General features: G+C 43.7%; 1 protein-coding gene across 9 annotated transcripts in view; it reads left to right on the top strand.

Moving 5' to 3' along the window:
• DAB2IP (DAB2 interacting protein) overlaps positions 1–24,683 on the top strand; it is a 597,823-nt gene that overhangs the window by 372,392 nt on the left and 200,748 nt on the right. Inside the window, exon 1 of one of the 9 annotated variants that reach the window (XM_089685247.1) lies at positions 21,670–21,913. The exons of the other annotated variants lie outside the window; for them this stretch is intronic. The gene's annotated coding sequence lies outside the window, so the exon portion shown is untranslated. Of the gene's footprint in view, positions 1–21,669; positions 21,914–24,683 lie in introns of those variants that run through there. 9 annotated transcript variants of the gene reach the window in all.

Genomic DNA, 24,683 nt, shown 5'->3' with positions numbered 1-24,683 from the left:
GGGCTCCCCCAAGGCTCTGTCCTCTGGCCCCTTCTCTTCTCCATCTACACCTCCTCCTTCGGCAAATTAATACACTCCCACGGCTTCAACTATCACCTCTACGCCGATGACACGCAAATTTACCTCTCCACCGCTCACCTCACCCCTTCATTCTCTGCCCATATCACCCACCTACTGAACGACATATCGGACTGGATGGCGCTCCACTTCCTCAAACTGAACCTTTCCAAAACTGAGCTCCTAATTTTCCCCCCTGCCCGCACCACCCCCCCACCGTCTCCATCACGACCAACAACGCTACCTTCAGTCCCACCACGCAAGCCAAGGTCCTAGGTGTCGTCCTAGAATCTAACCTGTCCTTCCAACCCCATGCCCAATCGCTGACTACCGCATGCAGGTTCCACCTCCGTAAATACGCTCGTTCCTAGCCCCAGTTACTACTAAACAACTCGTTCACTCCCTTATTATCTCACGCCTGGACTACTGCAACTCCCTTCTCACCGGCCTACCCCAAAACAAGCTATCCCCGCTCCAGTATATCCTGAACTCAGCGGCCAGACTCATCCACCTTACCAACCGATCCACTTCTGCCACCCCCCTTTGTCATTCCCTCCACTGGCTCCCGATTGCCCAACGCATCAAATTCAAACTACTAACACTAACATACAAAGCCATTTATAACGCTGCCCTAAACTACCTCACCGACTTGATACCCAAATACCACTCTACCCGTAATCTTCGCTCCTCGCAAGACCTCCTACTCTCTAGCTCCCTGGTCTCCACCTCCCACGCCCGACTGCAGGACTTCTCCAGAGCTTCCCCCATCCTCTGGAACTCACTTTCCCAATCCATCAGATTGTCCCCTACCCTCCTCACCTTTAGGCGCACCCTGAAAACCCATCTCTTCAGGGAAGCCTACCCCACCCTCACCTAACAGCCGATCCCCTCCACTCCTCACTCCATTCCATCCCCCACAGCCATCTCCTCCTGTATCACCATCCCCTCCCTCCTAGACTGTAAGCTCGAAAGGGCAGGGCCTTCTAACCCTCGTGTATCGTGTATTGTTTTGCTACTGTATTGTCTCATGTCTTGTCCCCCATTCTAATGTACAGCGCTGAGCAAACCCTTTGGTGCTATATAAATACCCTATAATAATAATAATAATAATAACAACAACTGAAAACAGCTGCAGTTAGAGCCTGGCAAAGCATCAGAAAGGAGGAAACCCAGTCTTTGGTAATGTCCATGGGTTCCAGACTTCAGGCAGTCATTGCCAGTAAAGGATTCTCAACAAAATATTAAAAATGAACATTTTATGTATGATTATATTCATTTTTCCAATTACATTTGAGCCCCTGAAAATGGAGGAACTCTGTATAAATATGGTTGCCGTTCCTAAAATTTGAACTTGATATTTATATTTATCCACTTGAATTAAAGCTGAAATTCTGCACTTCAGATTCATTTAAATTGTTTTGTTTTAAATTTATTCTGGTTGCATATAGAGCCAAAAGTATGAAAATTGTGCCTCTGTCCAAATATATATAGACCTAACTGCATTGCAGCGTACCGGTCAATAGATTTGGTAGCTTTGTTAATTTCTTTTTTAAGCTATTTTTCCCTCTGTTTTCACCTGGTGATCTGTTCAGTAACACACCACCTGTATTACAGTACCCCCACTCTGGACGAAGAAGCACAGGGGGTACCTTTGGACAGCAGCATTGTCAGTCTGGGGGGGATGTTAGATGTACTAACAAATTTAAATACATTAACAAAAGGAAGGGAAACTCCAGCTCACACTGCAGTTACACAAGCAGTTACAGCAACTGTTTTTTCTTTTGGGATAATGGATTTACAGTACATGAATAAATAAAAGCTGATCATTGTAAGCACCTCTGTCAGTGGTAAATGGGTTGCTTCAACACTTTAAGCTTGTTTTGCTGAAACGCAACAGAATTACTGGCCAGATCATCAGATGAAAATAAAGCAAAGAAAACCTAAAAAAGAAAACAAATGCAGCCTTAACATCTAAGAATTTGTAAGCTGCAGTATAATAAATGTTTGGTTTTGGGATAAATACCAAGTTAATAACAACTGACTTTCTAAATAATTTATAAAATGTGTCCTATGTGGTGTGGCAGTGCGTAAATCAGCGTACAATTGCTATTGTTTGGTGTTCAGTTATTGAGTGTATTGTTGCAGCTGGTTCAGCTTGGGTTAATTTTTTTGCACAAATTAATCTGCCATCCTCACCACCTCCAGTGGAACAGAAGGACACGTCCAGTCTTGGCCGTCTGTTAATCAAGGAGATCTTATCTGTCAGACTTTAATGGAAACACAAATGTCAGCATTTTGATTGGGTGGAGGAGATTGGCGGATTTTTCTGACGTGGCTGTTTGTTTGGGATTCAAGACATCAATCATACCCCTTTCTCACGTCCCTGGGGAAGCTGTGTATTGGCAGCTATCGCGCTGCCTGACGGCTATCTTCCAGAAATCTTGGTGAACATTTGTAATCTGGAGCAACACTCTGCAATCTAATCACTATGGCTGACGGTTAAAAATGGTGTCTATGTATACACTACCTGAAAGATTTTGGGACCTTTTTAGCATCAGATTATAACCACAGTTCTGTGGATGTTGCACACTTACATACGGCACAGAAGCAGAACCCCCATCTCTTCCTCATTCATGGTTAATCTATGTCCTGCTACTGAGGACATTTTCATATTTTACCCAGTGTCACAGCCATGTCACAGCATGCGGCTCTTTCCCCTGTTTAGCCCTTTCACAGCCTGAGCCATTTTTAAATTTTTAGTACACATTTGAAAGTGCACATTTTAGGCTTGAAGACTACTTAAACCCCAAAAAAAATTTTGATGCTCCACAAATCAGTTAGATTGTTGCACCAGTGATCCCTACTCTGCCCAATCAAATAGATTATTGTACCTGATATCCCACCTCTTCCCACCAGTTAAAGTTCTGAACCATAGTTCCCATAGTTCTATGGGAACACTACACATGCCGATAGCGAACAGAACACCAGACCCTAGACACAGTTAGGTCCATATATATTTTGGTAGTTTGGGTTCCAGACTTCAGGCAGTCATTTCCAGAAAAAAGGATTCTCAACAAAATATTACAAATGAACATTTTGTTTATGATTATATTCAACTGTCCAATTACTTTTGGTCCCTTGAAAAAAGGGGGAAGGCTACTCATAAGAGCTGTAATTCCTAAACCCTTCCTCCAATTTGGATGTACATACCCTCAAATTAAACCTGAGAGTGTGCACTTTCAGCCCATAACCATTATAGAACTATAGCTTGAATATGTTTTGGTAAATACCTGAAAAAAAACTAAAATTGTGCCCATGTCCAAATATATATGGACCTAACTGTATGTGAGTGTTGGATTTACAGGTAGGGTAAGTGTTAGTTTTCCAGTGAGGAATAGTGTTGGTTAGGATTACAGGGATTAATGTGAAGGGGGACTTCTAAATAGGGCATTGCTCTCTACCTGCACACATTTCTAAGCGCTAAAAGCCAACATAACTCTGATTTTATAGCATGCGTCTCCATTATAACAATGTGAGTTTCATTTTTGCTTTGTTCCACACACAGACAAGTCAGGCAGTGTAAATCTCAAGAAACAAGATGGCTGCTGACATCCGCCTGCTGAGAGATCTGGTTGCTGTGGTAACAGTAATGCCGCCGAATCAAGGAAGAGATAATATATATTTTTAGCCATGGAAAAGATTGATGTTGCATGGAATAGATTTCAGTGACATGCATGAATCGGGACACTGTATAAGGCAAGATTTTCTTGTATTATTAGACAGAGATGAATCTTTGGGCAGTGTGTGGTGGACACCTGAAGGAAAGGTTTCTCTCTACGCCTTTGTGGGTGTTGAATTGAAGGTGCTTTGCCAGTTGCTGCATCTGGTTGAAGCAGTAAAGTCATCCACTGGGTTGGTGTGGACAGGAGGAGGAAATCAAAATAAAGTTCAGTCAGTGTCTAACAATACACAGCAGGTTCTCTTTGAATGTGTATGAGGGTTTCTGACTGATCAAGCTTGATTGGAGAGCACACACTATGAACAAGTCACTTTCAGTTATAGGTGCTGTTGACAGTATAAATTGTCCCTACAATTGAATGTTGCACACTCAAGGTCACGTTACAAAAAAGCCTTCCATTCACCACTTGCTGCTCCATTATTGAAAATTCAGCACTTGGCTAAACTTTGGCTGCAGGAGCAGAGAGCTTTGATACAAAAATCTCAGTAGTAGAGCACCTGAAATATACAAGGAGGCACAGAGTGACTTGACCTGCCCACCTTCACTTGTAACTAAAATATACAGTACATTTTGACTGCCTTTTAGCCATAAATATGAGCTGGGGAACTACAGTTGCCAGACTGCTTTGTATACATCAGATAGGAGGAGCTGTGATTTGTAATGCCACCTGATTCTGATTGGCTTTGTCGGGCCTCTCTGTGTGCTTTCCCTTTCAATAAGCGTTCTGATTCCGGGCGCCTCCTCACTGGGGGAATCTGGGAAGTTTCTGCCGCCATCAGATAGCAGATTAAGTTTGTTTTCCGTGCCAGAGGCTGCAGTCATCCTGCATTCATTTAAATTCAATTATTGGGAAGTTACAGAACATATAGAAGTGGGTCAGTGTTTTCCCACTGCCTCCCGCCGCCCTGCGCTGCTCATCCCCGGGCTGTAGACTCTTGTCAATTGCCCATTAATTGCTGCAGGGTGTCTCTTTAGCAGGGTATTGTGGGTAAACATGGTATTGAGGCGAGCAGCACGCTCTGAAGATGTTGCCGGGGGAAACACAATCTGTCAATGTCTTATATTTGTTCTCCGTTTATAATGGGGGGAGCGCGAGGGATCTGGGCTGCAGCATTGTAGCTTTTACTGCAGATTTAAGTAGCTGCTTTACATAGAGCAATCACTACCGGGAGATTGATGGCGTACCTGGAGGATAAATCAGACACTGAACATTTACAGAGCAGAGACTTATAGACGCAGATTTTAACCAGTTGTACTAACCGATCATTAACTGTAATCAGACAGTTTGTAGGGGCGAGAATATCATTTATATTAGAGCATGAAAGATAATCTACAAACAGGTTCTGACAACATTTATGAACAGCCATGTTACAAGATTCAGACTATAGAGACATTTGGACAATGCAGAGGGGATAGGGAGGGGAAGAATAATACCCTACGCACGGGCAGCTTTCTAACTAGACATACTTTATAAGAAAATCTGTTTCTGTGTGACTCAGATACTCTACATATTTAGTTGTAAATATTATTGTAAATATTTTTGGGAGCACCCTCTCACTTTGGGGTTGTTTTACTAAAGCCATATAAACTGTGTACTTTGTGAAGTGCAGTTGCATTCTGCAAGAACAGTTGTTCCAGAGATTAGTAAATGAGCAGACGCTCAGCAGACTTCCATCATCCAATCATGTATGAGCAAAAATGCAGTTTTTTTTTCTTGCACGTGATTGGGTATTCTTTGCAAAGGGAAGCTTTACCTCATTCACTAAGCTCTGGAGCAACTGCACATTGCAAAGTGCACCGTCTATTTGCTTTTAGTAATTCAACCCCTTTGTTTTGTTTGGGTGGAATATACAGTATAATGTACATCACAGGGGTATAAAGCAGAGTCTTTGAGGGTATTAAGGGGGAGGTTTACTAAAACTGGTACACTCAGGATCTGGTGCAGCTGTGGATAGTAGCCAATCAGCTTCTAACTTCAGCTTGTTCAATTACAGTTTAGCAATAAAACCTGGAAGCTGATTGGTTTCTATGCAGAGTTGCACCAGATTTTGCATGCTCCAGTTTTAGTTACTAACCCCCACTGAGTGCAGCAGAATGTATGATGAAAAGCCTTGAAGCGGCAATAATATGGTGCACATTGTATACAACAAAGCATTGTGGAGTAAATAATGTACAGCACAGCTTACAGAGCAGAGATCTGTGTTGTGTACTCATATTTTATTTATTTATTTCAGGTACTTATATAGCGCCGTCAACTTACGCAGCGCTTTACATATTTATTGTACATTCACATCAGTCCCTAACCCTCAAGGAGCGTACAATCTAAAGTCCCTAACTCACATTCATACATACACATACTAGGGCCAATTTAGACAGGAGCCAATTAACCTACCAGCATGTCTTTGGGGTGTGGGCGGAAACCGGAGTACCCGGAGGAAACCCACACAGTCACAGGGGAGAACATGCAAACTCCAGGCAGGTGGTGCCGCGGTTGGGATTCGAACCAGCGACCCTAGTACTGCCAGGCAGAAGTGCTAACCATTTAGCTACTGTGCTGCCCATATAACGTATAGTCTATAGAACAGAGCAGCCTGGAGTATATAATGCATACCACAATATAGAAAACAGAGCAGCTTAAAATATAGAAATTAAGGCACAGTTCATTAAGCAGAGCAGTATGGAGTATATAATGTAATGCATAGTGTATAAAGTGAAGCGACATGGAAAATATAATGTACAGCACAATGTACAGAGTGGAGCCGTGTGGAATATACAGTATAATTTATAGTGTACAGCATAGTGTAAATCCCTGGTGTCCAACCTGTGGCCCCTTTGGTTCTTGCTGTGTAGTCCTTTTCAAATTAGTTCTCCCAGTCCAACTGCTAGGGACTGCAGAGAAGCTGTATAGGCCATAATCTTAAGCCGTCACCTATAATTAAGCCTCCCGTGTAGCAGGTTTTTGGTGTTCAGCAACATCTGTAACATCTTAGCAGTGTCTGTCAGAGTGAACACATTCTATAGTAAAAGAACAGTCTACTGTAGCATTACATATACTGACTATTATTATGCGTGGATTTTTTAGGGGCTTCAGTTGAAACTCCCTATTTCCCATAAATTGACAAGCACTGTTGTAAAGATTGTAACTGTGTGGAATAAACTGTATAACGTGTAGCACAGTGTGTAGCTGTGTTGGAGTGTATAGTGTATAGCACAGTATATAGAAAGCAGCTGAGAAGAGTATATAATGCATAGAACTATGACTTTTTGGGTCAGCTCCCTAATCATCAAACAGCTGATGAGTGAGAGAGCTGAAGGTGGAAAGGTGTTATAGGAAATGGTTGAACCGAAAAAGTGGGATTGCTTTAAGAACATATTAACTAATGGCATCAGCAGTGGATGGGCAACAAATATAAAAGAAAAAGTCAAACCTAGGTGGCTAAATTCAAGTGTAAAAAGGCGTATTAAAGAAAAAAAAATATCCTTTAAAACTTTTAAGGCTGGGATTGCCCGACCATATCTTTGATTAGGTGTAAGATATCTGAGGTGGCTACCTCACTGTCGGGTACCCCAATACGATTGTCCATACAGACCTGTTTATTGGGGGCCAATATCCCAGGGGTCTCTGATGCCAATCTGAGATTGATACATACATTATGTATTGCCACTTTATGGTCTATTGCCTTACATTGGAGGTCCAATGCTGTACCCTTGGACTCCGTTTTACACAGAATTGATACTGTAATGCTCATGGACCGCATTCATTATACCCTACTGGATAAGATGCACTTATATGATAAAAAATGGGAGTCATGGAGAGATTGTAGACACTTATTGCATGTTTAACAACATTCTCAGTAAAAGTTGCCTGACATGTACTGTTGACGGGTGTATCACTTAGCTTATCTTATTGTTCACGTATTTCATGCACTCATAATTTACTCTTTTCCTTTTTTTTTCTCTCTTTCTTATGTTAATATACTTTTCTGTATTGTACATTTCAAAAGTGCCTTGTTTTCGTTGAATATAACACTTGAAAGTGTGCTGTTGTTTTACAGTCTACTTATATTCAATAAAATCGTTTGCAAACAAAAAAAAAACTTTTAAGGCTGAGGGGTCACCATCAGCATTCCAACACTACAAGGTATGCAAAAGGAAATGTAAGAACGAAAAAAGATCACAAAATACACTTAGAGGAAGAGAGTAAAAAGAATCAGAAAAGGTTTTTTAAATATATCCATAATAAAAAGGCAAAGCTGGAGCATGTTGGCTTCATAAAGGTTAGACAGGAGAATCTGGTTACAAGTGACAGGGAGAAGGCAACCGCGTTAAATACACTATTCTCCTCGGTTTTTACTAAGGAAAAGTAGGGGTATAATAAACAAGACAGTATTGTTATGAACACAGCACATAATTTTACCTTTGTGGCTAACATAAGCCAGTGTTCAAAAAAGACTGGAAAATCTTAAAGAAGAACTTCAGGATAGGTGAACAAATCACACATTACTACACCCCCCTACACAAATCACTAAACAGTTAATACATTTGTGAAATTCCTTACCATTTAGGAGAAAAGTCTAAGTGAATTTTCATGACCTAATGTCTGTAATTCAGAAAATAACAGCATTTGCTCTGCCAAGGAGGAGGTGTAACAGTAGTGATTACATCATATCCCCTCTCTACAGTAAAAGGAAACTACAGTTCCCAATGAACCATAGGGTATTGTAGTGAATGAGGGTGGGGACACAAGGCCTATATATGTTGAATATGTCTGAGAATCTCGATCCACCCACCACAGCAAGTGGGGCTGAATTACATCCCTGCTTCCTGGGGAAAGAACTATAGAAGGGATGTGCCAAGGCCAGGCGAATAGGAGGCATAGCAGCCACCGGTCTTAAAAACTGGAAACCAAAGAGAATTAATGGTTTGATTTGAAAGTGAATAGGCTATTTCAGAGCAACTACTGAGCAAACCAGAAGATGGATGACATATTCAGTGAAGGCAAGAAATCAGCAACAAGGACATGTAAAGACGTTTTTGCCTGGAGTTTTGCTTGAATGTGAATAAATCACCAGGACCATATGACCTACAGAAAAGAGATTTTTTCCTAATGTTTAAGGACAGTTTACTGACCAGAATGGTACCAGCTGACAGGCCAATATTCATAAAGGACCGAGATATATACAGTACCTGGAAACTACAAACAAGTAAAACTAACATCAATAATATGTAAGCTATTTGAGGGGATGATAAGGGACTATATCCACAAATTTGCTGATGAAAATACAGTCAGGTCTATAAATATTGGGACATCAACACAATTCTAACATTTTTGGCTCTATACACCACCACAATGGATTTGAAATGAAACGAACAAGATGTGCTTTAACTGCAGACTGTCAGCTTTAATTTGAGGGTATTTACATCCAAATCAGGTGAACGGTGTAGGAATTACAACAGTTTGCATATGTGCCTCCCACTTGTTAAGGGACCAAAAGTAATGGGACAATTGGCTTCTCAGCTGTTCCATGGCCAGGTGTGTGTTATTCCCTCATTATCCCAATTACAATGAGTAGATAAAAGGTCCAGAGTACATTTCAAGTGTGCTATTTGCATTTGGAATCTGTTGCTGTCAACTCTCAAGATGCAATCCAAAGAGCTGTCACTGTCAGTGAATCAAGCCATCATTAGGCTGAAAAAACAAAACAAATCCATCAGAGAGATAGCAAAAACATTAGGTGTGGCCAAAACAACTGTTTGGAACATTCTTAAAAAGAAGGAACGCACCGGTGAACTCAGCAACACCAAAAGACCCGGAAGACCACGGAAAACAACTGTGGTGGATGACCAAAGAATTCTTTCCCTGGTGAAGAAAACACCCTTCACAACAGTTGGCCAGATCAAGAACACTCTCCAGGAGGTAGGTGTATGTGTGTCACAGTCAACAATCAAGAGAAGACTTCACCAGAGTGAATACAGAGGGTTCACCACAAGATGTAAACCATTGGTGAGCCTCAAAAACAGGAAGGCCAGATTAGAGTTTGCCAAACGACATCTAAAAAAGCCTTCACAGTTCTGGAACAACATCCTATGGACAGATGAGACCAAGATCAACTTGTAACAGAGTGATGGGAAGAGAAGAGTATGGAGAAGGAAAGGAACTGCTCATGATCCTAAGCATACCACCTCATCAGTGAAGCATGGTGGTGGTAGTGTCATGGCGTGGGCATGTATGGCTGCCAATGGAACTGGTTCTCTTGTATTTATTGATGATGCGACTGCTGACAAAAGCAGCAGGATGAATTCTGAAGTGTTTCGGGCAATATTATCTGCTCATATTCAGCCAAATGCTTCAGAACTCATTGGACACCGCTTCACAGTGCAGATGGACAATGACCCAAAGCATACTGCAAAAGAGTTTTTTAAGGGAAAGAAGTGGAATGTTATGCAATGGCCAAGTCAATCACTTGACCTGAATCCGATTGAGCATGCATTTCACTTGCTGAAGTCAAAACTGAAGGGAAAATGCCCCAAGAACAAGCAGGAACTGAAGACAGTTGCAGTGGAGGCCTGGCAGAGCATCACGAGGAATGAAACCCAGTGTCTGGTGATGTCTATGCGTTCCAGACTTCAGGCTGTAATTGACTGCAAAGGATTTGCAACCAAGAATTAAAAAGTGAAAGTTTGATTTATGATTATTATTCTGTTCCATTACTTTTGGTCCCTTAACAAGTGGGAGGCACATATGAAAACTGTTGTAATTCCTAAACCGTTCACCTGATTTGGATGTAAATACCCTCAAATTAAAGCTGACAGTCTTCAGGTAAAGCACATCTTGTTCGTTTCATTTCAAATCCATTGTGGTGGTGTATAGAGCCAAAAATGTTAGAATTGTGTCAATGTCCCAATATTTATGGACCTGACTGTAGTATCATTAGTAATAAACAGCATGGATTTATGAAGGATTGTTCTTGCCAGACCAACCTTTCAACATTCTTTGAGGAGGTGAACTGAACTGGATAGTGAAAGGTCTGTGGATGTGGTGCATTTGATACAGTACCCCATAAGCAGTTAAAGGCTAAGGTCACCTTTTGGAACATGATAGATATTCCACCCATATTAAGAGTGGAACATATAACAGGATCGTCTCCCCATACCCGCTGTCACAATTTAAAAACAGTTTGGCCGTGCAGGGTTTTGCCCACATAGTTTCATCATTCTTTCACAGTTTCCTGTGAGTGGATAGACTACAACCACCATAGCTGATGGCTTGTAGGTCTGAAAGAACTCCAAGAGAGCTGATAAACATTCTCGTAGTTCATTCACAAGCCCTGTCACTTTCAACAGACAGCCCATATGGAGGTATGGGCAGAAAGCTGCAGGGCTTGTCTGCAGAAGCATGGCCATTGCCCCCCTTATTCACTGATTAGGGGTATAATACTTTCCAAGCTCCTGCAGGAAAAAATAATAAATGCACTTTTTTTTCGTGCAAAAATATGTGCAATTATTATCCTTTAGTTTACAAATTGGAATCTGTTGGCACTGACAGTAATGTATGTACCTGGATAGAAAACTGGTTACAGGAACACGTCCAAAGGGTGGTGATAAATAGCATATTTTCTGAATGGTCTGGCGTTGTGAACAGGGTGCCCCCAGGGGTGAGCTACTACATGGCAAATGAGGTTTAATGTTGATAAATGTAAGGTAATGCACTTGGAGAGTAAAAATATGAATGCAAGTTACACACACGGGGGAGAACCTCTGGGAGAAATAGATCTAGGCATTCTAGTAGATCACAGGCTTAGCAATAGTATGCAGTGCCAAGCTTCAGCAAGCAAAGCTAGCAGACTATTAGCATGCATTAAAATGGGTATCTACTCAAGAGATAAGACTATAATTCTACCACTGTACAAAACTCTGGTTCAGCCACATTTTGAGTATGCTGTCCAGTTCTGGTCACCATTCTTCAGGAGGGATGAGCTGGGGAAAGTCCAAAGAAGGGCAATAAAGCTAATAAAGGGGCTAGTGGCTCTAAGAGCAGCTGCAAACCCTAAGCTTATTCTCCCTGGAGAAGAGACACATAAAGTGTTACTAAGCCCACAACAGTAAAATCAGTCTGCATATGCAGTAAAGCATGCTTGATATACCCACTGTGGAACCTAAGGGGTTAATCCTCTGCATTGTGTAAAAAAGCTGCTTGATCCTGACCCCTTCTTCCAGTGTCCCCTTCTTATCCCCTAATAAGACATATCATTTGGAAACACTCTGGACATGCTCAGTTTGGTGTGTATTGCTAGAAAGGTTTTTTTTCTTTTTCTTGGGACAGTGCATGTGATCAGCGCAGCCAATCAGCATTGTCCAGTCAGAGATCAGAGGTTCTATATCCTCCTAGAGCAGAAAGAAAACTCCTCCTACAAGCTGTAACCAGTACTCTGCTGAACACTGATAGAAGTCACAAGACTAACTCACATCTGATGATTAAAGGTATTTAGCAGTTTATATTTACTAAAAGAATTGCACTTTCATGTAGTGTGAGACCAGATATAGTGAATGTAGGGTCCTGAGTTTAGTAACACTTTAAGAGGAAATACAGTATGATTACAGTATACCAGGCATTGCTAAATGGTGGACCTCGGTCTGGATCCATACCCAGTAACAGTCCTATCTGGAACACTGCCTTGCCAAATAGTTCCTCTCCCCGCCGCCAGCTTGCCTGCCTGCTGCTATCATCCTCAAGCAAGGGCACAACATGGGGGCATGGCCGGTCTGCCCTTTGATAACATCGTAGCACTCCCCCCTTCCTCCCCCATCCCCACACTGTTCTACCTTATTAACACTAGACGGGAAGCACGACAGGTCTGGACAAGGGCAGGACTTCAAGTTAAGAAGCGGGTGATTGGTTGCTAGGCAATGGAGTGGTAATTATTCATCTGCCTTTAAAATGAAGTGTCCTAAGGTAGGAAAATGTGGGGAAGGGGGAGGAACGAGGGAGTGCTGTGATATTATGAAAGGGACAGGAGTTTGTAATATGGAGGAAGGACTGTGATGTTGTGGTTTGCGATGGGGGTGATCTGTGATGGGGGATCTGGGGGGTCTGTGATTATTATTATTATACAGGATTATACAGGATTTATATAGCGCCAACAGTTTGCTCAGCGCTTTACAATATAATGGGAGATAATACAGCAACAATACAGTTCAATACAAGAGGGATAGGAGGTCCCTGCTCCTTGGAACTTACAATCTAGGAGGGAGGGGCTAGTGGTACAAAAGGCAGTAACTGTGGGGGATGGACTGGTAGGAAGAGTAGAAGATTCCATATTAGCTGAGGGCAGTATAGGCAGAGATTTTCAGAGATCGCCTAAAAGTGAGCAGAGTAGGCGATAGTCTGATAAATTGGGATAGAGAGTTCCACAGGATGGGGGGGCTCTGGAGAAGTCCTGGAGACGAGCATGGGAGGAGGAGACAAGAGAGACGAGAGAGGAGGAGACGAGCTAGAGAGCAGGAGGTCGTGCGAGGATCGGAGAGTACGGTTTGGGTGATATTTGGAGACAAGATCAGTGATGTAATTTGGGGCAGAGTTATAAATCGCTTTATATGTTATTGTTAATGTTTTGAATTTTATCCGTTGGGCAACGGGAAGCCAGTGGAGGGATTGGCAGAGAGGGGTGGCTGATACAGAACGGTTGGTAAAGTGGATGAGTCTGGCAGCAGCATTCATGATCGAATGAAGAGGGGATAGCCTGCGATGAGGTAGGCCAATGTGGAGGGAGTTACAATAGTGAAGGCAAGAGATAACAAGGGAGTGAATAAGTTGCTTAGTGGTTTCCGAGGTTAAGAACGGGCGTATCTTGGATATGTTGTGGAGGTGAAGTTTACAAGATTTGGACAGTAATTGGATTTGGGACTGAAAGGACAGATGGGAGTCTAGAATAACACCCAGTACCCTGGCATGAGGGGGGGGGGGGAATGATGATTGTGTTAATGATCTTGATGGAGAAGTCAGGGGAGGGGGCATGGACTGGAGGGAATACTAAGAGCTCAGTTTTGGAAAGATTGAGGAAGTGCAGTGACATCCATGCCGATATGTCTCTTAGTAGGTTAGTAATGTGAGAGGAGACTGAAGGGGTGAGGTGAGGGGTAGAAAGATAGATTTGTGTGCCATCAGCATAGAGATGGTACTTATAGCCATGGGAGTTTATCAAGTGACCAAGGGAGGAGGTGTAGATGGAGAAGAGTAGGGGTCCAAGCACAGAACCTTGAGGGACCCCTACAGAAATAGGGAGTGAAGAGGAGGAGGCAGAGTTATAGGTAACGCTGAAAGAGCGCTGCGATAGATAGGAGGAGAACCAGGAGAGAGCAGAGTCTCGGAGGCCAAGAGAGTGGAGTTTTTTGAGGAGGAGGGGATGGTCAACGTATCAAAAGCCGCAGAGAGGTTAAGTAGTAAGAGTACGGAGTAATGGTCATTGGTTTTAGCAGTTAGTAGATCATTAGTGAGTTTTAGTAGGGCAGTTTCAGTGGAGTGTAGTGAGCGAAAGCCAGACTGTAAAGGGTCAAGAAGGTTGTTGTCGGTGAGGTGGGAGCTCAGGCGTTTGAAGACTAAGCATTCTAAGATTTTAGAGGTTAAATGGCAGTAGGGAGATGGGTCTTAAGTTGTTCAGGTTGGTGGGATCCAGGGAGGGCTTTTTAAGTATGGGAGTGATGTGTGCATGCTTTAGAGGGGAGGGGAAAGCACCGTTAGAGAGGGAGAGGTTGAAGATGTGAGTGAGGGAGCATAGGATGGAAGAAGAGGGTGATCGTAGTAGTTGTGAGGGGACAGGATCCAGGGGGAAGGTAGTGAGACGGGATTCTGAGAATACCTTAGTGACCTCTTCGGTAGTAGCAAGGTCAAAAGCGGAAAGTGTGGAGGGAGGTTTAGTATAAGGTATGCTAAGTGGGATGGATGTCTGTCTGGGTGGCCGATGCCCCTACGAATTGCATCAATCTTGTTTTTGAAATTATTTGCAATCTCGTGAGCAGTGAGTGAGGTACTGGGTGGAGGTGGAGAAAGTAGAGAGTTAAAAGTAGAGAAGAGACGACAAGGACTGGATGACAAGCTATTGATGAGAGTGACAAAGTAGGCTTGTTTGGCAGTATGGAGGGAGGAATTGTATGTTAAGAAAGCAGATTTATATAGGGTGAATGCTTGCTGAGATTTGGTTTTACGCCACAATCGCTCCAGCGCATGACTATGTCGTTTAAGATTTCTGGTGTCATCAGTCTGCCACGGTTGTAATGGTCGGGGCCTGATACTTTGTGTTGTTAGAGAAGCAAGTGAGTCTAATGCTGATGAGCGAACTGTTGTAGACAGTAGTGGCCAGGTCAGAGCAGGACAGGGGAGAGATTCTGTCATGGAGTTGGTCAGTTGCAGAGTGGAAAGGAGCAGGGTTCAAGTTTTGAAGGTTTCTGCGGGTAATTGTTTGCTGCTTGGAGGGATAAGTGTTTGAAGATGAGGACACTGTGAAGGTGATGAGATTGTGATCAGAAAGAGGAAAGGGGGTGTTTGTGAGGTTGTAGGGAGTGCAAAAACGGGAGAAAACAAGGTCTAATGTATTCCAATCAGAGTGAGTGGAGGACTGTATACATTGTGCTAATGCAAAAGATGAGGTTATTTTGAAGAGTTGGGATGTAGCCGGGTTGTTGACATTAATGGGGATGTTAAAATCTCCAAGAATGATATTGGGTAGTTCAGAGGAGAGAAAGTAGGGTAGCCAGGTGGAGAAATCATCAAGGAAGCGCAACACCGGTCCAGGAGGCCGATAGATCACTGCAATCCTCAGAGAAATGGGAGAAAATAGCCGAATGCAGTAAGTCTCGAAAGAAGGGAAGGATAGAGAGGGAGGGTTAGGGAGGACTTGAAAGGTGCACAGTGGGGATAGAAGCAAACCAAGTCCACCACCTTTCCTACCACTGGGTCTGGGTGAGTGGGTCCAGAGGAGGCCTCCATAGGAAAGTGCTGCGGGAGAAGAAGAATCTGCTGCTTGAAGCCAGGTTTCTGTAATTGCTAGTAGGTTAAGGTAGCGGGAGACAAAAAGGTCATGGACAGAGGTGAGCTTATTACAGACAGAGTGGGCATTCCAGAGCGCACATGAAAAAAGGAGGGTGGTTTTTGGGAGCATGGGGACTGATATTAAATTGAGCAGATTGCAGTTATTCCTGGAGGAAAGAGGGTGCCTGGTGTGGGGGTGAAATAGTGGAGGACCAGGGTTTGGGGAGATATCCCCAGAGGTTAGGAGAAGTAGGAGGGTGAGGAAAGTAACATGGGAGCAGGATGTACACGAGTGCACATGCCTTCCAGTCCTGGTGTTTGGGTCAGCAGGAGAGTAAAGTACAGGTGAAACTCGAAAAATTAGAATATCATGCAAAAGTTCATTTATATCAGTAATGCAACTTAAAAGGTGAAACTAATATATGAGATAGACTCATTACATGCAAAGCAAGATAATTCAAGCTGTGATTTGTCATAATTGTGATGATTATAGCTTACAGCTCATGAAAACCCCAAATCCACAATCTCAAAAAATTAGAATATTGCATGCAATCAATAAAACAAGGATTGTACATAGAACAATATCGGACCTCTGAAAAGTATAAGCATGCATATGTACTCAGTACTTGGTTTGGGCCCCTTTTGCAGCAATTACTGCCTCAATGCGGCGTGGCATGGAAGCTATCAGCCTGTGGCACTGCTGAGGTGTTATGGAAGACCAGAATGCTTCAATAGCGGCCTTCAGCTCTTCTGCAATGTTCGGTCTCATGTCTCTCATCTTTCTCTTGGCAATGCCCCATAGATTCTCTATGGAGTTCAGATCAGGCGAGTTTGCTGGCCAATCAAGCACAGTAATCCCACAGTCATTGAACCAGGTTTTGGTGCTTTTGGCAGTGTGGGCAGCTGCCAAGTCCTGCTGGAAAATGAAGTCAGCATCCCCATAAAGCTTGTCTGCGGAAGGAAGCATGAAGTGCTCCAAAATCTCCTGGTAGACGGCTGCGTTGACCCTAGACTTAATGAAGCACAGTGGACCAACACCAGCAGATGACATGGCTCCCCAAATCAACTCAGACTGTGGAAACTTCACACTGGACTTCAAGCATCTTGCAGTGTGTGCCTCTCCATTCTTCCTCTATACTCTGGGTCCCTGGTTTCCAAATGAGATGCAAAAATTGCTCTCATCAGAAAAGAGGACTTTGGACCACTGAGCAACAGACCAGGTCTGTTTTTCTTTAGCCCAGATAAGACGCTTCTGACGTTGTTTGTTGTTCAGGAGTGGCTTAACAAGAGGAATACGACTTTTAAAGCCCATGTCCAGGATCCGTCTGTGTGTGGTGGCTCTTGATGCACTGACTCCAGCCTCAGTCCGCTTCTTGTGAAAGTCCCCAACACTTTTGAATGGCCTTTTCCTGCAGCTTCACAGCCTGGTGGCCACTATGCATGCGCGAGTCGTGCTGCGTCTCCTAATTGATCCGGCAGTTTTCAGGGACCTGTGATAGTTCCCAGAAGACTTCTGGAGGGAGGAGGGGGCCGAACTTCCAGCTCACTGTGCCGTGGCAAACTGAGCCGGAAGTGGGAGCGAGTACCTGTCAAAAACAGGTATCCGCTTCCCCCTCCCCCCAAAAGGTGCCAAATATGGCAGTGGAGGGGGGAGGAGGCAAATAAGCAGAACTCCGCTTTAAGTATGACTGGTTGCTGTTGTAGCTATGGGTTCCTTCTGTAGTTGGCCATACATTATTAGAATTTTGTTGGAATTTTTTCATTTTTGGAACATTCATTTGATTTTCTAATGGTTAGTGGGGTCAAATCAACATTTTTCAACTGTTGTGTGGAGAAAATTCAAAGGAGCAGGATGAAATTCTTTTTACTCAGACAAGTGGATTTCTCATAGTGTATGTGGTTTTCATTTGGGAAAGTTAATTCATACCAAAATCCTAGTGTTAAAAGCAAATTAAATTTTGAAGTACTTTCGAAAGACATTTGTCAAGTCTCTGTTGATATTATCGAATGTACTGGTAACATTTTTCGTATGAACACTTGTTAAAAAATGTGTATGACCAGCTTAAAGGACATCACCAAAATTTAAAGAACTTAGCAAAGCTCTATTTGCATCTAAACTGACCTCACCATTTCATCATTCAAGTACTTGCTAACTTTACTGTAAAAAAAAAAAATTCTGTTTATCTCCAGTCAGGCATATACAGCAGAATTAAAAAAAAACTAGGATCAGAGTCTGAGCAGTCCTCCCCAGCATTAGTTATATTAGTAGACTTGAATCAAGGACAGAGAAACTCTGTGGTCCTAGGAATCAGTAGGAGCTCTGCATCCTGTACACCGTATACCACTCATGGAGCTGCAATGGTGAGGATGGGGCACAGACATTCCACACCTCCCAATTGTATTAAAGCGTGGTAGACATAAATTATTGTGAGCGGTTTAGATCAGCTGATTTGCAGCTCAAGAAACTTTGAGCTACAGTAGGTTCTAGTTAGGGCACATTCTTCATAGCATGCCAACACACCTTGCCCAATTCACGGTAATGCACTACCATACATTGTGGTACACTGCCTCACAAAAAATGTTGTAGGTCTTTTTTTCTGTGTGTTGCTGACTCAGTTAAAGGAATGGACTAAGCTATCGCAACGCACCAGTGTGAAGGGGCCCTTTAAATACACTATATTACCAAAAGTATTGTGACACCCCTCCAAATCATTGGATTCAGGTATTCCAATCACCTTCATGGCCACAGGTGTATAAAATCAAGCACCTAGGCATGCAGACTGCTTCTACAAACATTTGTGAAAGAATAGGCCATTCTCAGGAGCTCAGTGAATTCAAGCGTGGTACCTTGATAGGTTGCCACCTGTGCAGTAAGTCCATCCGTGATATTTCCTTGCTACTAAATATTCCGCGGTCAACTGTTAGTGGTAATATAACAAAGTGTAAGCACTGGGAACAATAGCAGCTCAGCCATGAAGTGGTAGGTCACTTAAAATGACAGAGCGGGGTCAGTGCATGCTGAAGCGCACAGTGCACAGAAGTCGCCAAGTCCGCAGAGTCAATAGTTAAAGACCTCCAAACTTCATGTGGCCTTCAGATTAGTACAACGACAGTACGTAGAGAGCTTAATGGAATTGGTTTCCATGGCCAAGCAACTGCATCCAAGCCTTACATCACAAGTGCAATGCAAAGCATCAGATGCAGTGGTATAAAGCACGCCACCACTGGACTGTAGAGCAGTGGAGACGTGTTCTCTGGAGTGATGAATCACACTTCTCTGTCTGGCAAACTGATGGATGTGTCTGGGTTTGGCGGTTGCCAGGAGAACTGTACTTGTCAGACTGCATTGTGCCAAGTGTAAACTTTGGTGGAGGGGCGATTATGGTGTTGGGTTGTTTTTCAAGGGTTGGGCTTGGCTCCTTAGTTACAGTGAGCTCTTAAGGCATCAGCATACCAAGACATTTTGGACAATTTCACGCTCCCAACTTTGTGGGAACAGTTTGGGGATGGCCCCTTCCTGTTCCAATATGACTGAGCACCAGTGCACAAAGCAAGGTCCATAAAGACATGGGTGAGCGGGTTTGAAGTGGAGGAACTTGACTGGCCTGCACAGAGTCCTGACCTCAAACCTATAGAACACCTTAGGGATAAATTAAAGAGGAGACTGCGAGCAAGGAGTTCTCGTCTTACATCAGTGCCTGACCTCACAAATGCAGTTCTGGAAGAATGGTCAAGCATTCCTATAGACACACTCCTAAACCTTGTGGACAGCCTTCTCAGGAGAGTTTAAGCTGTTATAGCTGCAAAGGGCAGGGCAACTCAATATTGAACCCTACTGACTACGACTGGGATGTCATTAAATTCATGTGCGTGTATAGGCAGGCTCCCCAATACCTTTTGCAATATAGTGTATATAAACTGCTCTGCCACTGAAAATCAAAGAAAAGCTTGTTGTTTAGATGAGAGTTTTTGGGTTTTTTTTAAACTGGGATAAAAACTATGGGTCTTTGATGCATTTTTCATACGAATCAATGGAAAATCCTTAAAATGTATGTCAACACATGCATCAAGATGCACATCAACATATATCATGATACACATTACACAATATTGTGCATCAGTGTGCAATGTGGTAAAACTTGACTTTAATACAAAGTTACATTCTTAAAAATGCGTAACCAAGCATGTTAACATGTTTTGATGTGTTCTCAGTAATTTAAGTAAAAAACATATGAGAGGAAAAAAATATAGGTACAAGCAAGCCCTCAATATAGGGCCCATGCACAATGGTTCCCGCTGGTGCATATTTATGCACACATGTTTTACGGCATATTAACATAATTTGTGTTAAGGCAACCTATTCATAGAATGCACCAAAACGGATCAAGAATCAGATGTGGACCATTTGTCCCGACGTAGCACACCCTAACACATAATAATGCTTTTCCATGCATTGTAGTGTGCTGTAAGGCATGTGGCCCCTTGGAACTGAGTGCCCTTCTCTTTAATATTAGATAAAGTAAATGTAACTTGCCCACTTGCTTGGTCCCTGACGACCTGATCACAGCCTCAATCCCTTTGAAATGGCCCTATGCTCTGCCCCCTCTCCCCCTTTTTGTTTCCTCTCTTCTTACCCCTTCTTTCAGCCCCTACCCCTTTCTTAGTCACCTCCTGCCTGCTTTTTTCCCACCTCTCCCTCTTTCTCTTCCTTCCCCACATAGTTACACTATCATTTGCACTTTCCCATTCACGCTTCTTTGACTTTTTCCGGATGATTTTAATAGGCACACATATCAATTTGGTAAACAAGATACATACTCCTTGACTTAATATAAGGCTACTATAGATCCCGATCCGCAATCCCCTCCTACGTAGATTTACCTGGTTCTGTGTCACGCTTCATCTCCCACTGACCTGCTAGCGAATCCAGGGTATACTGCTCCTAGATCAGTTAGAGATCCTTGCCCTCACGAGAACCCCTTACCCAAAACCGCAATTAGGAATAGCCTTTCCTCTATTTTATTCAGGAGGTAATCCCTTGCAGTTCCCATTCTCCCATCTTGTTATTGATTGATTGTGAATTTAGGACAAATTGTATCATCTAACACTGTGCCCTTCTACCTGACTTGATCATTGCGTTCCTTTTGTTATCGCCTCTATGTTGTATTTTTGATTTGTTTTGTCTTTTTGATCCTAATAAAAGTTATGGAATTAAAAAAAAGGCATGTGGCACCATTGAAAATTAATTTCAATACGCTAATGCATGTAACATATTGCTAATACAATGCACCGCACTGGATAGGTGTGAATGTGAGCATGCGCTAATGTAATGCCATGTACACCCAAATGCCATGTACACCCATAAAAGCCAAGCCCCGCGTACAACATGCAAACTCCATGCAGGTAGTATCCTGGTTAGGATTTGAACCAGTGACCCCAGTGCTTCAAGGCAGAAGTGCTAACTTCAGTTTTCAGTATTGCTTTGTAACTTATTCAATGCTAAGAATTAGAGTTCATATGCTCCTTCCCAGCACAGCTGTGGAAGTGGGGATTGAGGGTCTAACTGGGTACATGGCCTGAGTTGAAAGCTCACACTCAATTTCCCCATCCTTGTGTCCAGTCGGAAAGGTTTGCACTGTTACTGCTCATGGCAGCCCCTTACAAATGAGAAGTGGCCCCTGCACTGGCAGCGTGGGCCCCAGAATAAAGTCATCCTGGTGAATGTAGCACCTGATCCACTCTACTGGACAAAGAGCAATGTGCAGGATGGGGAGGAATCTGCCAGAGCCCATCCCAGATCCCTGAGGAGGGGGGGATAGTGTGCTATGAGCTTGTAGAGGGCAGCACTCCGCCCGCACACTGTGATACACAGATACATTGTAACACTGACTTCACCCTGATACAATCAGCTACAATGTAGCAGCAGAATATCCAGCTGCACTTACTGCACACTGATCTACACTGACACCCTGTGCAGGGAGGAGACGCTGGGGGGATGTGAGCTCAGTTCCCAGGCTGGAGATGCACACACAATATGCTACAGCTGCTGCTGATCTGCCACCCTGGATCTGAGCCCCTGGAGGGGGAGTGGGGTAAGTGTAGGGGACACTGATGTATGGGGGGATCAGATACTAAAATTGTATTGATTATACAACTCCAGAATAGTCTGCGCTGTGCACGGCTCATTGTTCTGTGGGCAGCATTGTCTGGATTGTGTGCTGGAACACAGAGAATGTCAGCTGGGTGTTAGCTCTGTATAATGCAGATAGTGTGTGTTGTATCGTCTGTCCTTGGTGTGCTCTGATATACTGCCTGTGTATTGTGTACTGTCTCATGTAGATCACCCTGTGCTGTGTTCTGGCTGTTAACTGTACAGTATAATATAGATGTTATACGATATAAATTGTGCTGATGGTATATATAGCGTATACAGTGAGCTGGGTTTGGGGTCACAAAGTTGGTGCAGCAGCTGTGGATGGTTAGGCTCATAGCTGACATGTCTTTGTAGCTCTCGTTAACCCCTTACTATCCCCACTGCAAAAGCAGAGGGTCAGGATGGGGTGTATGGTATCAGAGCAGCCAGTGACTCTGCATCACCCTCTGTATATGGAGAAGATGCTAAGCTGTGTTCTGTATATGGAAGGATGGCACAGAGATTGTGCTGAGCTGTGTATATGGGGGGATGGATGACACAGAGATGGTGCTAAGCTGTGCTCTGTATATGAGGGGGATGGCACAGAGATGGTGCTGAACTGTGTCCTGTATATGAGTGGATGGATGGCACATGGATGGTGCTAGGTTGTGCTCTGTATAGGGATGGGGTGGGGGGTTGACGGTGGCACAGAGATGGTGCTGGGTTGTGCTCTGTATATGAGGGGTTGGATGGTACTGGGTTGTGTCCTGTTAATCGGGTGATGGCACAGAGATGGTGCTGGGTTATGCTCTGTATATGGGGGGTGGATGATACTGTGTTTTGCTTTGTATGTGGGGGGATGGATGACACATGGATGGTGCTGGGTTGTGCTCTTTATATGAGGGGGGGGCACAGAGATGGTGCTGGGTTGTGCTCTTTATATGAGGGGGGGGCACAGAGATGGTGCTGGGTTGTGCTCTTTATATGAGGGGGGGGGGCACAGAGATGGTGCTGGGTTGTGCGCTGTATATGGGGGGAAGGTTGGCACATGGATGCTGTTAGGTTGTGCTCTGTATATGGGGGATGGATGGCACAAGAATAGCACTGGGTTGTGCTCTAGATGTGGGGGATGGCACAGAGATGGTGCTGGGCTGTGCTCTGAATATGGGGGGGGTGGCACAGAGATGGTTCCGGGCTGTGCTCTGAATATGGGGGGGATGGAATAGAAATGGTTCTGGGCTGTGCCCTAAATAGGGGGGGATGGCACAGAGATGGTGCTGGGCTGTGCTCTGAATATGGGGGGGGGGGGGGGGTGGCACAGAGATGGTTCTGGGCTGTGCTATAAATATGGGGGGATGGCACAGAGATGGTGCTGGGCTGTGCTCTGAATATGGGGGGATGGCACAGAGATGGTTCTGGGCTGTGCTCTAAATATGGGGGGATGGCACAGAGATGGTTCTGGGCTGTGCTCTGAATATGTTGGGATGGCACAGAGATGGTTCTGGGCTGTGCTCTAAATATGGGGGGATGGCACAGAGATGGTGCTGGGCTGTGTTATGTATAATGAGGGATGGTGCTGGGCTGTGCTCTGTATACAAAGAGATGGCACTGGGCTATACTTTGTCTTTGGAGGAATGGCAAAAAGATGGTGCTGGTCTGTGCTCTGTATATTGAAGGATGGCACAGGGATGGTGGTGGATTGTGCTCTGTACATTGGGGATGGCACAACTTTAGTGTTGGGATTTGCTCTGTATATGGAGGGATGGCAAGATATGGTGATGGACTGTACCCTGTACAATCGTACAGAGATGATGCTGGGCTGTGCTCTGTAAATAAAGTCAACACAGATATGGGGCTGGGCTGTGCTCATAATTTGGAGCTTGTCTGTATAGGTTGTAGTGATTACATTGAATTGAGTTCTTTCATTGGTACTTTGGTATTTTGCTGTCTCATTCTACACTGTTGTATGATATAAGCGTGCCACAAGGGATTATTCCTTCTTGGGTGGAGTATCATATGGGTCTATGGAAGAGGCCTCAGTGCTCACCAGACTTGTACATTTAGTATATTCATTGGAGGCGTTTATTCTATTCATGGGAGGCCTGGCTTGGCCAGGTAGTGATATCACATGTAGTACACAGGTGATAGGAAATTCCTAGACCTGGCTTATCAGTGAATGTTGAAGGTTAATCATTAGACTCAGCAGAGTTGTATGACTATAATGCACATAGGGAGGTGTGCAAAGCGGCCCACAGGAGGATGACTAGTGTTGGAGCCTCTATACAGAGAATATTTCTCATGATGAAGTCATCTCCGTAACAATTTTTTTTTCTGGTCAACATTTGGTATATTTAATGGTGGGTTAGGGCCCAGCAGATGGACACATACAATAAAATGGCATTAGATATATGCAGCAGATGGACATGCACAATCAGATGGCTGGCCTGTCCAATTACTTGCCAATGTTTGGTCTAATTTTGTGATTGTGGGGCGCTGTTAGTGAAACCGGAGGAAAGTGGGGATTTTATACACACAGACCAATCAAATTGTGACAGTGATTTTTCTTTAAGGGCAGAGTGGACAGTGAAAGCAAACATCTAATTGACTGTTACTTTCCCAGATTCTTCTCAGTGTTATGCTATGAACAGGGGTATTCCATTACTGCCATTTCCCCTCACATGCTGTTGCCTCAGTCCTGCAAATTATCTCCATCAGCTGTTTATTGTAAT

Source organism: Staurois parvus, unplaced genomic scaffold (genome assembly GCF_062004578.1).
Source record: "Staurois parvus isolate SC_StPar_1 unplaced genomic scaffold, SC_StPar_1.0 ptg000365l, whole genome shotgun sequence".
Lineage (NCBI taxonomy): Eukaryota > Metazoa > Chordata > Amphibia > Anura > Ranidae > Staurois > Staurois parvus.
This window is presented reverse-complemented; position numbering and strand designations above follow the sequence as displayed.